Source organism: Microtus oregoni, unplaced genomic scaffold (assembly GCF_018167655.1).
Source record: "Microtus oregoni isolate MIOR12 unplaced genomic scaffold, Mior012 000001F_ref0000356, whole genome shotgun sequence".
NCBI lineage: Eukaryota > Metazoa > Chordata > Mammalia > Rodentia > Cricetidae > Microtus > Microtus oregoni.
The window spans coordinates 52,747,161-52,760,969 of record NW_024543060.1 but is presented as its reverse complement, the minus strand read 5'-3'; positions in this window follow the sequence as shown (position 1 = coordinate 52,760,969).

Sequence of the window (13,809 nt, the reverse complement as noted above, 5' to 3'; positions counted from 1 at the left end):
CAGTAATCACACATTTATTGGAAGTTATGGCCATCATGGGTATACCTGTGCAAATAAAGACAGATAATGGTCCAGCATATGTATCTAAGAAAATGAAACGCTTTTTTGATTATTATAATATAAAACACATTACAGGCATATCAAATAATCCTACAGGTCAGGCAGTTATAGAAAGATCAAATCGTACTATAAAGGATATGCTGAATAAACAGAAAGGGACCAAAAATACCCCCAGAAATAGATTACATAATGCTTTATTAACCTTGAATTTTCTTAACGCTAATGAGAAAGGAACGACAGCAGCAGAAAGACATTGGATAATGGAAAAGTCTGCTGAACTAAATCAACCGATTTATTTCAAAGATGTGCTGACTTCTCAGTGGAAGCCAGGAGATGTGCTACATTGGGGAAGGGGTTTTGCTCTTGTTTCCACAGGAGAAGAAAAATTGTGGATACCATCAAAATTAATAAAGTTTCGATTTGAAGAGGAGAAACCTCTTGGAAAGGAGAAATGACAACTCATCCACAATGATGATATTCATACAGGTGGTAAGAAAAACATATAGAATGGGGGCAGGGTTCTGTTCCTATCTCCACAGGAAAACACTCATCTTTGAAAAATTCAAGGGACCCTGGATATTTGGATACTGACAGATGGAAAAATACCTGCCCAATAGGAAATATCAAGAAAACTGAATGGGTTGTGTAAGTAATATTAAACCATATTTCTAAATTTATAAAGCTGGTTTTGAAGTTGGACTCTGGCTCAGTCCCTCTCCAATTCCAAGCCTATTAGTAAGAGAAAAACCCAGAGTTTCTGGAGTTTCTGTCTCATGTCAAGAGCCATGATAAGGAACAGAAAGAAATATGAGTTTAGAAAACATTTTTGCTTTTCTTCATATCTATCATACTTTTCATTGAATATATCTATCATGCCTTTCAGTGAATATATACATATATGTCTATATGATTAATGTTTAAGTTTTTCACAATGAACAATGAGTTTTTCCTAAAGTGACATTTGAAGTTTCCAGGAAGAAGATGGGGCCCCATAACAACAACTCCACCTGGTTGATATGACGTCATGATACTGATAGCGCTACTACAAGACCTGCTTTGGGTACCAGCTGCACAAGACAGTTCCAACTTGGTTAGCTGAAATGGTGCACATCTTATACAACATTCTGGCCAGACCTGCACAAAATACTCAGAGACTATTTGCAATTTTAAAAGACATTGATCTTGAAATTTAACCATCATTTTACTTTCACAGGATCCCCCAGAAAGAACGTCTCCCCATGACAGCTGGAAGTAATTCTAGAGGAATTACTCTCCCAGTAAAGTTTGCCCTTGGTTTAGGGACATGATTTAGGGGTTGATTATAATTAGTATATGATTGAGAGTTGGGGGAGGAATTTTATAAGCTCAGGGATCATTTTGAAAAAAAAAAGAGGGATGATGGGATAATAGATTTGTAATTGTGAGTTACTGTTTTTAGACAAATATATTGGTATAGATTCTTGTATATTGATACAAAGTTAAATTATATTGACTATTGTATGCATGCATGTTTCTACCTCTGTTTAAAACATTTTTATATGTAGTGACATATATTGTATTGATATATATTGTATATATTTACCATATTGCAGTGTACATTTCTACCTCTGATTAAGATACTTATATAATATTTGTGTATTGATATATATTCACCTACTGCTATGTATATTTGTACATTGTTTATATTTGGAGGTCATTGTCCTCATTTGTTTCAGTCATTTATTTTCTTAGTCTTTAAGTTAGATAGATATTGAGAATTATATAGATTAATAGTCATCTAAGTTTGTCATTTATAATTAGACTAATCAGGTTCTTTAGATATACAGAGATTATACTCAGTATAGATAGATAATCTTCAACTTCTTCAAAGAGCTGTAGAAAATGGCCTTTAATCTAACTCAGAGTTTTGTGGTAGTGAGACACAATTGCTCCTGGCAACACCACTCTATTCCCGAGAGAATGTTGAGCACCAAAGACACTCCACCTGGAGCCTTTCTTTTTGGCAGAACTGGCCTTTGGGCAAAAAAATGCCCATACCTCAACCACTGACAAAGATACAGAGCGTGCATCAATGGATAAAACAGGACTGTCATATCCTGCCAAGACAGGGTAAGATAGTTTTGAAAAGTTGCTTGCCTTAGAAAATGGTATGTCAGTTATGTTAGGCCTTAGCCAAAGTTGGTTGCTTCAACGCTGCTAATATGACTTTGGGTGATTGCCCAGGTAGCTAGTTGTCTCTGTGATTTTGTTGCATGTTTTGGAAGTTGTTTTACTGAACTTCCTAATAACCCAGGTAACATTATTTCCCTTCTCAGATCTTCGATGGGGTTGAAGACTATATAAATGTAGTTACTTTCTCTCATGACTTGGCCAAGTTATTTATTATACAAGACCAAGCTAGTTAGAATAGGATATTTGTACTTATTGTACATAATTTCATAGTAGGTTTAGAACTCTCTTATTTAAACAAAAGGGGGAGGTGTTGTGGGAGGTCCTCCCATTACTCCAGCCTATAGCTGCTGAGAATCCAGCCCATTGGGGCGTGGTCTTTCTCCCTTTAAAAAAGCGGCCACTTCCCTCTCCTCTCTCTCTTCATTTCCTGCTCCGCTGGCGACTAGACTCCCTTCCTGGTTGCGTAGAGGGCTGTTGCCTGGGACAGTAATCTGTAAGTTTTTTCCCCTTTAAATAAATACCACCCTATTAATCATAATTCCATACTGGTGTGGCATTGTTTGTGACTTACGCCTTCAGGGACTCTTGACAGGGCAGCTAGCATCTGCATAGGGAGAGGATAGTATTGGGGGACAGGCCACAGGCATATCTGGAAGGAAACTTCTCAGACAAAGGCTGTGGGCTGAGCTAGGGGATTCTGAAGTAACTGAAGCAGCCAGAGCAAGGTGGACATGAAGGAGATGGTGTCAGAGAGAAGTACAGGGCCAACCCTAAAAGGAATTTCCCACAGTGATGGGGCTTTTGTTTCAGTCTCAATGTGATTTCAGTAATGACAAAGCATAGTGGATTAGCTGGTTTGGTTTGTTTTAATTTGACAGAAAGTCTAAGATGAACAATCTAAAGGTGTATTTGGCTTTTAGTTTCAGACGTCTATAATAGGCTGGGTCTGTGGCTTTGGATTTGTGCCAAGGTATAGCATCATGGTGATGACATGAGGGAGAGCCAACCTGATCACCTTGTGGCAGCCAGGAACCAAATAGAAAGACAGAAGACATGGGCTCAATGTCTCCTTCAAGGGTCCATCCAGTGGCCACTAGATCTCCCACCCTAAAGTACGATCATCTCTCAGTATCTGATAGTGCAGCTGCACATGAACCCTGGGAGACGCTGCACAGCTAAACAGTAGTTTTTAAGGCATTCCTGTGGTCATTATGTGGAAGATTGTGTGTGGGGACTATCGTGATGTTCTGTACTAGTTGATAGCAGGAGATGCTTAGATTGGACATGTACTGGAGTGGTCTGTTGTGGAAGAAGAGAAACTGATAGCCTAAGATGGAGGAGGGGTTAAACAGTCCTGGAGAGAGACTGACTGTGAAGCTAATGACTATCTGACAGAAGTGGGGTAACCAGAGCATATTACTAAGGAGTAAAGATTTTCAATGACCTTGAGAAAAAGACCCCCACAAAGTAAATGAATATCCACTTTACAGGAAAGTCTCCAGTGACTCCAAAGACCTACAAGGAAACCTCTGAAACCCCAGATATAGAAGTTAAGCTTCAACTCGAAAACCAGAAAAGCAAAGCAGCCAAGCCAGAGAAGTCTTACTTCTACCAAGGATAGCTGACTGCAAACTAAACAGACTAAGCCTTTCTCTCTCTTCCAATTTTATATTCCCTCTAGTGTTAGGATTAAAGGTGTGTGACTCCTTAGGACTAGGGTTAAAGATGTGAACCACCACCACCTGGATTTGTTTCTGCATAGATTTTGTGTGGTCCAGGTAGCCTTGAAGTTGCAGAGATCCATCTAAGTCCATCTCCCAAATCCTGGGCTTCAAGGTGTGGGCCACCATCGTCTGACCTCTAGTGGATTTCGTTTTATCTCTGGTCTTCGGGCAAGATTTATTTATCAAAACACAAATAGTATACCACTGCAGTGTGGACGTGTTAAGAGTGTGTGAAGCCATTTGTAGTTAAGGAGTGACGCTAAGGGGCACAGATGAGGACCTCAGGAGAGGAGCACACAGACAAAGTTACTCTGCCTAAATCATAAGAAAATACACATCAGTTATAGGAAAAATAACTGGACTAGAAATTTCCACAGAATTAAACTCAGCTGTCTCTGATGGATTAGAGAGCATGGGCCTCTCCTGAAGAAGCCAGATGCTCACGGAAGCTTTACTCCAGGTGGACTGCCACCAGGAATGGTTGGTTCCCAGAAGCCACAGTGAGGACTGGAAATAGCGTTCACTGCAGATGGATGGGAGGCCACTGTGGACAACATCCTTCACAGCTTGTCTTCACTGTGACTCCAAGGGAATAAATGGAAGATGGCATCTTTGGTGTAAAAATAACTTTAGATGAAAGGACTCTGTGCTTTCCATTTCCCTTGACTTAATTCCTACTCGCTTCTCAACCCACAAATATAAGGTTTCTGGCCCCTCCATCTCACCAAAGTCATCCTTAACAAGTTCAACATTGTCCTCCGGATTGTGGGATCTGACTGTCAGGTCTCAGTCCTCATCTCTGTCCAAATCTTCCTCCATTAGCAACCTCCTGCTTTTGGGTGTCCTTAGCAAAGTAATTGTCTGGTTGTGGTTCTCCACTCTACCCAACTGTTCAGTCTAAAATGTGTATGTGGGTAGCTTTTCAGTGTTCTGGGGTCCTAATTGTAGATTTCAGGTCCTCTGCCCTTCTTATTGTGTGTCCTATCTCCCCGATACCTCCAAAAATCCATGCTCTCACCACTTAGTATAATCACACCATGTAAATAGAAGCCCAGATGTATTCAAAGAGGTGTGACTATGTAGGAGCATGCTTGAACTGGGTCACTGCTACTGGAAGAGTAAGTGCAGACTTAGGGTAGCAAAAGAAGAAGACCATGGAGGCAATATATAGAGACTCCCATTTAGAACTCTTGGGGAAAACTATTAATTGGATGCTGTGAGATCTTGTGCCCTGAAAAGATTTGTCACTTGTATTGGTTTCATAAAACGCTGGTTGGCCAGTAGTCAGGCAGGAAGTATAGGTGGGGTGACCAGACTAGGAGATTTCTGGAAAGGGGAAAGGCTCTGTCTGCAGTCAAAAGCCAGATGCAGAGGAAGCAAGATGAAAATGCCTCACTGAGTATAGTGCCAAGCCACATGTCTAACCATAGATCAGAATTATGGGTTAATTTAAGTTGTAAAAGCTAGTTAATAATAAGCCTGAGTTAATAGGCCAACCAGTTTATGTTAATAGAAGCCTCTGTGTGTTTTGTTGGGACTGAACGGATGCAGGACTATGCAGGGCAGAAACTTCCATCTACAACTGGACTTGAAGTTGAAATGACACCAATATATTAAAAAGTAACCGTTATTGTAATTTATCACAGTAAATTGTGATTCTATGAAGTAGTTGCTTGTCTGTACACATTACAGAGCTCTCTAGTATCAATACACTAACTTTATGTGAGCATTTCCTATATCCCATCATCCAGGTCTTTATTCAAAGTACCCATATCTACATTTCACCCCACATACTAGGCTTTGGTTCATCAAGTCATCCATCCTCTGTACTTTTTTTCAAGTTTTTTTAGGATAAATTTATATGTTTAAAGCACTATGATCCATCTCTGTCCTCAAAGATCCTGATGCAGGATTGCAAACAGCCTACTACTCACTGTTGGCAGCCTTTCCATCAGCATCAATTTGAATAGACACAAAGGAACCATATGTCTGTCCGTTATTTTATCAGTGGAGCAAATTCAGAAGGATCACTCGCAAGTGATCAGCACTCATTTCTGCATGCACTTGCAAGGAACATGCTCGTTTTTTCTCTGATCTGCAACATATCCAACTTTCCTGTATATACACAGAACAGTTGTCTGCAGTGTATCTGTTAGCATCCCTGCTGCTCAGCTTCTTGATCTGCCCTAATGAATTACCTGCTCTGTTGACATCTGCACTCTGCAATAACACAACCAATCACACCTGAGTCGTCTTCTTCCCAGATTCCATCTATTTTGCATACTTTCTGCAGAAACAGTCGACTACAGATAGAGGAGCAGCTGTCACCTTGGAACCAGAAATCCCGGGTCGAAGTTCTGGGTTTTAATTCATTCTATCACGAAGGACATTTCATTTCCCATGTTCTTGTATCTGTATAAATAGCCCTAGACCTGTTTACCATTCCCTAAGCTAGGCAGGTAGCTAGTGTATTACCATTAGGAAAGGCTTCGGAAACGCAAACACCTCACCCCTTCCAATTTATGAGGCACTTAGGATGAGTCTTCTTATATCAATTAACCAAACCTAGATAGAGCTCTCACAAGCATGCCCAGAGACTGGTCTCCTAGGTGATTCTAAACCATGTCAAGTTGGCAATCATTATCAACTAGTATACTCTTCAGTGAAAATAACAATCCACATTCACAAGCAACTTCAATATTTTTAAAGTGTTATTATTAGCAATAATAAAATAAGAATTTCACAAGATGGCTATGTGGCAATAATAATTATTACTCACATAAAACAACTAAGCTAGCTTCCTGTTTGTTTTGTGTGCATGCATGTGTATGTTTGTATGTATATAGTGTGTGTGTGCACGCAGGTGTGTATGTGTAATGTGTATGTGTCTATGGTGTGTGTGTGTGCATGTTTGTGTATAATGAGTATGTGTATGTGTGTATAATGTGTATGTGGTGTGTATGCCCATGAGTGTACCTGTGGAAGAACATTATCAGGTGTCTTCCTATATCACCTTCCACCTTACTCTTTGAGATCTCTCACTGAACCTGAGACTATACAGCTGGCTATGATTGTTGGCCAACAAGACCCTGGAGAGTGCTAGGACTACAGAAGTGGTGCACACTTCTGTACTTGCTCAGGTCTTCTTCACAGACGAAGCACTTTAACAGACTGAGCCATCTCTTCAGTCCCTTATAGACACATTTTAAAGATCTGCTCAACAGTTAGCACTTGGGAGGTACAGAGTCCAAGCTAACTTCTTTGAGATGGAATACCTTCTCAAAATCTTGCATATTTGATATGCAGTGACCTTTTGTAAATTATTTAGAAGAGCCATGTGACTAGAAGCCATGTATACATGTACAGCTTAGCTGTAAACAGAGGATATATAGTGTATCTGAGTTATTTCTAGTTTGAGTTACAGCCAACTCAAGACTCCAAACTTCTCGGCAATTAAAAGTTAGGAAAAAAAATCCCCTTGACTAAATAAAAAAGTTAAGCTCTTTGCAGTCCAGTTTAAATCTTTTGTAAGCTTTCATGAGGACAGAGCAAGCCAGGAGTCATCTGTTGCAGCTTTTCTCTGCATGGGCAAGATGAGGACCAGGCTGACCTGATGCTGGTGCATAAGGAAGGACCAGTCTTATGCAGAAAGATACTGCATGTTCAAAGCCATATATACCCACAGACACAAATGGAAGCTCTTTCTTTCCACGTGGTTTGGTGGCAACTGGCAGATGTTTGTGGGTGCTAAGTTGAGCATCAAATAAATAAAAGAGCCAAACCCACTTTATAAGGACAAAATGCTTCTCTCCCATCCACTGAAATCAGACTTCTACTCATTTCAGCACCACAGAAAAAGTTCATCATCATTCTTAGTAGCTTGCTTCTGTTTCCACTTGAATAGATGCCCTGTAGACGGGAAGCCACACAGGGGCTTTGTGCCCTATCAACTTGCCTACACCCAAAACCAGCTGCAATGCTTATCTAATTAAACCCCAGCGACAAACTGTGAGCTGCAGCATCAATCATTAATATTGTATTTTGGATCACTTTAAATTCTGACTGGGGGTAGGCGGCTTCCTGCACACTGGTCTCAGAAGGAGATTTTTCAAATAATCTTTAGGCAGCACTGAAAAAAATAAAACAAGCTGCCTGCTGTTCGATGAGGGCTGTGCTACCCTGCTGAACACTGATTAGCTGTTAACTCTAATTGAGAGATGGATATTACTTATTCTGAAAGTGCTAAGGACCTTTTTTTTATTGTGAAAAATATGTAGCTTTTCTCACCTCAGAAATGTGTGTGTGGCTCCTTGCCCAAATTGTGTGCAGTTTCAAAAGAATGGGGGCTTCTGGGTCTCTGGCCTCCAATTTGCAGAGTCATTATTCTGAATCATGTCTTTTCTCCAGGTAGACATCCACAAGTCAGGGGTTTGTGCACACATGCCCTACATCTGGAATAGGGGCATACTCTCAGAGTTCTGATGGCCCAGGGATGTTTATGTAAATCTCTGTCCCACTCAGACACAAGCTGGTGTGCTTAGGTTTATGCTCATGAACCAAGAGGGGGAGTTTTCTCTATCTCCCTCTAATAGGCTAAAGCCAGCCGAGCAAGCCAAATGGGGCAATTTAGACAAAGGGAGACTGGCCAAAACTAAATGAATATCTGCTTCCTTCTAGCATTCTAGGAAAGACACCAAGCAGCTGTGCCAACACACACTGCTCCTCTTTGTTAGGAAAATGCTCTGCTCTATACAAAATCAGGGGCATCAGTCAGCACCAGCTTCAGAAAGAGATGTGTACAAGAGAGGCTCCCTAATGAGGAACAATTGACTGCAGAATCACAGCGTGTGCCGAGCTCTGCAGAAGCACAGTTTAAAACTCTTGAGGAAATAGGACAAGTCTCCGAACCATGAGGTTCTTATTCTCAAAGCCAAGACAGACAGAGTCTGTGCCAAGGTCCTGCCTGGAACCCAGCCACAGCAGCTAAAGAGAGATGGAAGAGCCAGAGAGAATACAAATAAGGGGGGGGAGGTTTTGTGAGCCTCGGGGGCAGAAGGAAAAGACAGCAGTCATAGAATGGCTTACTGCAGAGAAGAGAAACTGAAGGTCTAGGAACATTCTGAAAACCCACACAAAAGGACCAGTCAGAAGCATCTCATGAGTCTAGGAAATAGTCCAAAGCAGACCAGAGCATGGCATCTTGGACCGCCAACCCACCTTCACCCAAACTACATTTCCCAGAATCTCTTTGCCTATATAATTCTGCAAAACTGTATGACAATTTAGAAGGTGGAATCAAAAGACAACCATGTTTCAGGGCTTTGAATACTGTTTCTGCCAGTTCACCTTGCTGGGTAGCATTGACTTCAGTTTCTGCTGAATCCACTCCTTGAACTCTGAGATTGAGAAGCCAGAAGCATTCAGCTCCTTAGCAAAAGGTACCCTCTTTCCAGGTGTGCCCTCCCATCCTCCAAGTTGAAAGTTAAGAGATGGAGAGATGTCAAAGAAATTCCAGTCAGTGTCTGGGGGTTATAGCTGATACCCCTGGTTATCTCAGCTCTTCTCCAGTGCCCCATAGCTCTTAATCTCACAGTTCTTTGACCAAACCAAGAAAGGGCAGAGGATTGTCTTGTGTATAATGATTATAGTATCTGATGTGACTTGTCATAGCTTACTATATATATTAACAATATATACATGTGTATAACATATGGTCATGCTTTGTTTAATAATAGATACATATTCTGATATATGTTTGGCTAGTCAATTTCATCAATGTGGAACTGTAGAATGTAGTTACACAAACTAAGACAGATTGAACACTATTTGACCACCATCCTGTTCAAAGACTGTCCTTGACCAACTTGTTATTATACAGCATGTGATTATATGCTTGTGTACATACACACACTCACATATGCATATATCTGTGGTGGTGAGCTAACTAGTTCACTGGTAAGCAAGGAGGAAAAGTCCCAATGTTCCTACTTTCAAACATAATACTCTTCTCTGATTCCCATCACTTCCTTTTCCTTGACCCACTTATTGATAATGATATGTCTAGCAGAACAATCCGCCATTCTTCCTCAGCACCCCTGTTTTGCATACAAGACAAAAAATGAAATCTAAAACTTAGATTTCATTAGAATTAACTCCCAGAGACATCTGCAAAAGTGAAGACTTTTGCCAGTGCTTCACAATTCCACTGGGCCATTTCTATGTCCATAAGAGGAAAAGAACTGTCTGGTCTTTCCTCTGGGAAGATCCCAGCACCTGAAGAGAGTGGTATTGGTCCAGAGAATCTGGCTGAGAATGGAGCATAATTCTAACTTTAGCTCATCCCCTATCTTCAGTACCTTTTGATGTGTTCACATCCCATAACCTTCCCTGTCTTATGTGAGAACTTGAGACGATAGTGTTTGTTCTGGCTGATTTATGGCATAAAACACCAAGTGAACCGATTTATGTGCAGACTTTTCATAAAGATGAAAAGGACTTGAGGACCCAAAGCATTCCAATTACTAAAAGTAAAAATAAAAAAAGAAAAAAATTATTGAATTTAATTAAGCAAAAGAATAGGAGCCCAGTCATCCTCAGTAGACCTCGTGGTACCTGTTTTCCTCCTCATTTTCCCCTTCTATAGGAGCCTAGATTTGATCTTCAACATGAATTACTATGACCATGAGACCTCACTTCCTCTGGTCATTCTTTTCTCTAAAGGACTGAATTCTCTTCCCAATATCCCTCAGTTAATGAACAAATTATCTTCCACTATGAGAAAAAATTACCGTGAAACATGGTATCACACACTCCTTACCTTCATCTGTTGTTCCTTTCTGGACACCATGACCTGATGTTAAATTTAACCCTCCTTCTCTTTTGCGATGTCAAAATTGATGAACTCTTCTGAAAGAGAGAGGAGACAGAGAAATGAGAGAAAGACACAAGGAAGAGAAAACAAAAAAAATATGACAAAGCCTGTGAAATAATAAGAAAGCTAATTCATTCATCTTGGTATTAAAAATGCTATGCTATTTGGCAGTAAGGGCTCTAATATGCTTGCAGTGCAATCGACCTAGGTATTATAACAGTCTTCCCTCTGAGTGATTTTCGATGAATTAGGAATTTTGCCTCTGGCTTGTTTTTTCCATCACTGATAATTGAAAGTCTGAAGTTAGCAAACAATTGCTTTCCAGCAAGCATTGCTCCTTTGTTCAATTGTTCATTCAACAAAAACATCTCCTGATTCATGTCTGTGCGCCAGGCACCGTGCACTCATTTTGCCAGGCATGCAGGGCAGAGCCAGACAGTCTGGTGTCTGAGGTTTTAAGGCCAAGAATCAAATGCTTACGTCTGGCATTTTCTAATTAAGAAAAACATTTTGTACAATAATTTGGGGGTCTTGGGATACAGTGCATTTAGTGATAAGCTAACTGAACTGAAAGAGGAGTTGTTGTGAGATTCCCAGGGCGATCTTAAAAGATGTGGTTCCCAAGTCTATTTTTTTTTTCCTGTCGTGGAGCTGGGTACCAAACCTCATGCCTGACCCTCAGCAAGCAGATGATTCCTTCCACTTGCTATACATTTGAATTCCCATGGTTCTCTTTCAGACAAAGGTGCCCAACTATCTCCTCTGCCTGAAGGATGCTCATTCAGTAGGAGCACTGGGAAGCAGTGGTGGCTGTGGTTATAAACTCCACTGGCAGCTCTTGTATATAAACATAGAGGAGACCCACTTAGCATGAGCTGTATACATGTTGTGCAACATGTAAAAATTATCTAACAAGTAAATATTTTAAATGGGTGCTATATATTAAAAAGAATATTTGTCATACCACAGGAAATAAATTTTAAAAACAACATATACATATGTATGCAACATGTATACACATGTATACAATATGTGTATAACAACAAAAGATTAAAAAAGAGACCATGAATTTGAAAAAAAAGCAAGAAGAGGTATATGTGAGGGTTTAGAGAGATGAAAGGGAAAGGAAAGATGATGTAATTGTATTCTGATTTCAAAATACAAAACAATTTTTTTGTTGCATTGATTTGGTTTGGTTTTGGGTTTTGTTGCTGTTTTTGTTATTATTGTTGTTTTTGAGAAAAGGTTTCTCTGTATATCTCTGGCTCTCCTGGAACTCACTCTTTATGATATTTTTAAGGTGTGGAAAAAATGTTGGGTTAATACTCTGTATAGATTTGTACAAAACAAACCAAAAAGGATTTTTCAATTTTCTATTTATTTATTGCTTGTAAATAAAATCAAACACTGGCTCTGATGTTCAAGATGACCTTGAATTATTCATCTTCTCTACTTCCCCCATGCTAGGATTATTGGCCTACGTCTATCAATGGAAGATTAATAAATTTTAAATTATTTAAGAACATTTTCAAACTCATTGTCCGTTTTGTGTTGGTGAAGATGTCTTTCAGCAAGAAGAGGGAAAGGATCTTTAGCAAAAAGACCTTTTGTGTCTCTAAAAAGCCTGAGCAACCCTATATCTGGAGAGCCCAGGCAGGAGCTTAGTGACAGAATTAAGTACATGAGGTCCTGGGTCTGATCTCCAGCACAAAAACAAATGTTAAAAAAAATCTGTTTAGCATTTTTTAGAAATTTTTCCTCTTATTAAAAATAGAAAGACAAAAACAAATGTTAAAAAAAATATGTTTAGCATTTTTTAGAAATTTTTCCTCTTATTAAAAATAGAAAGTTTTTCTTATATGATATATCCAGATTACAGTTTCCTTCTTTCTATTCCTAGTTTCTCCACCCACCACCCATCCAGATTCACCCTCTCTCAATCTCTCATTAGAAAACAAACAGGTTTGTAAGGGTTAATAATATGGTATGATATAATGATAAGACAAAAAATTAATACTTAAAAATTGGACAAAACAAGCAAACAGAAGGAAAAGAATCCAAGAGAAGGCACCAGAAACAGAGACCCACTTGTTTGCACGCTCATGAGTTCCATAAAAATACTAAACTGGAAACCATCATATATACACAAAACATACACAGGGTAAAAAGAGAGAAGAAAAATATAAATAAAATTAAAAAAAAATAACTGTAAAAGCTCTGACAGAACATTATGAGACAAGGAACCTCAAAAGATGCTAATGAGTTCACATTCTGTTGGCCATCTATTGGGCATACAGTCTACCCTTAAGGGTGGTTTGTTTCCCCAGTAAGAGTCCCTTAGAGGAAACTAAATTTTAATTTGTCCAGTGCTTAGCTGTAGATCTCTGCATCTGTTTCCATCAGTTGTTGGATGAAGTTTCTATGATGACAATTAAGGTGGTCATCAATCTGATGACAGAGAAGGACCAGTTCAGGCACTTTCTCCGCTATTGTTTAGGGTCTTAGCTGGGGTCATCCTTGTGAATTCCTAGGAATTTCACTGGTGCCAGGTTTCAGCCCATAATGGCTCCCACAATCAAGATATTTCTTTTCTTGCTCTCCCTCTCTGTCCTTCTCCTATCTTGACCATTCTGTTCCTCAACCCTTTACTTCTCCTATCCACCTTCCCTTTCCACCCTCCCTTCTTCCCTCTCCCTACACTCCCAATTTTCTCAGGAGATCTTGTCTATTTACCCTTCCCAGGGGATCCACATATGTTTCTCTAAGGGTTCTCCTTGTTACCTAGCTTCTCTCGAGTCATGGAATATGGGCTGATTATTCTTTGCTTTATGTCTATTATCCACTTATGAGTGAGTACAGACCATGTTTGTCTTTCTGGATCTAGGCTACCTCACTCAGGATGGGCTTTTCTAGTTCCATTCATTTGCAAGCAAATTTTAAGACATCATTGGTTTTTTACCACTGAGTAGTACTCCAATGTGA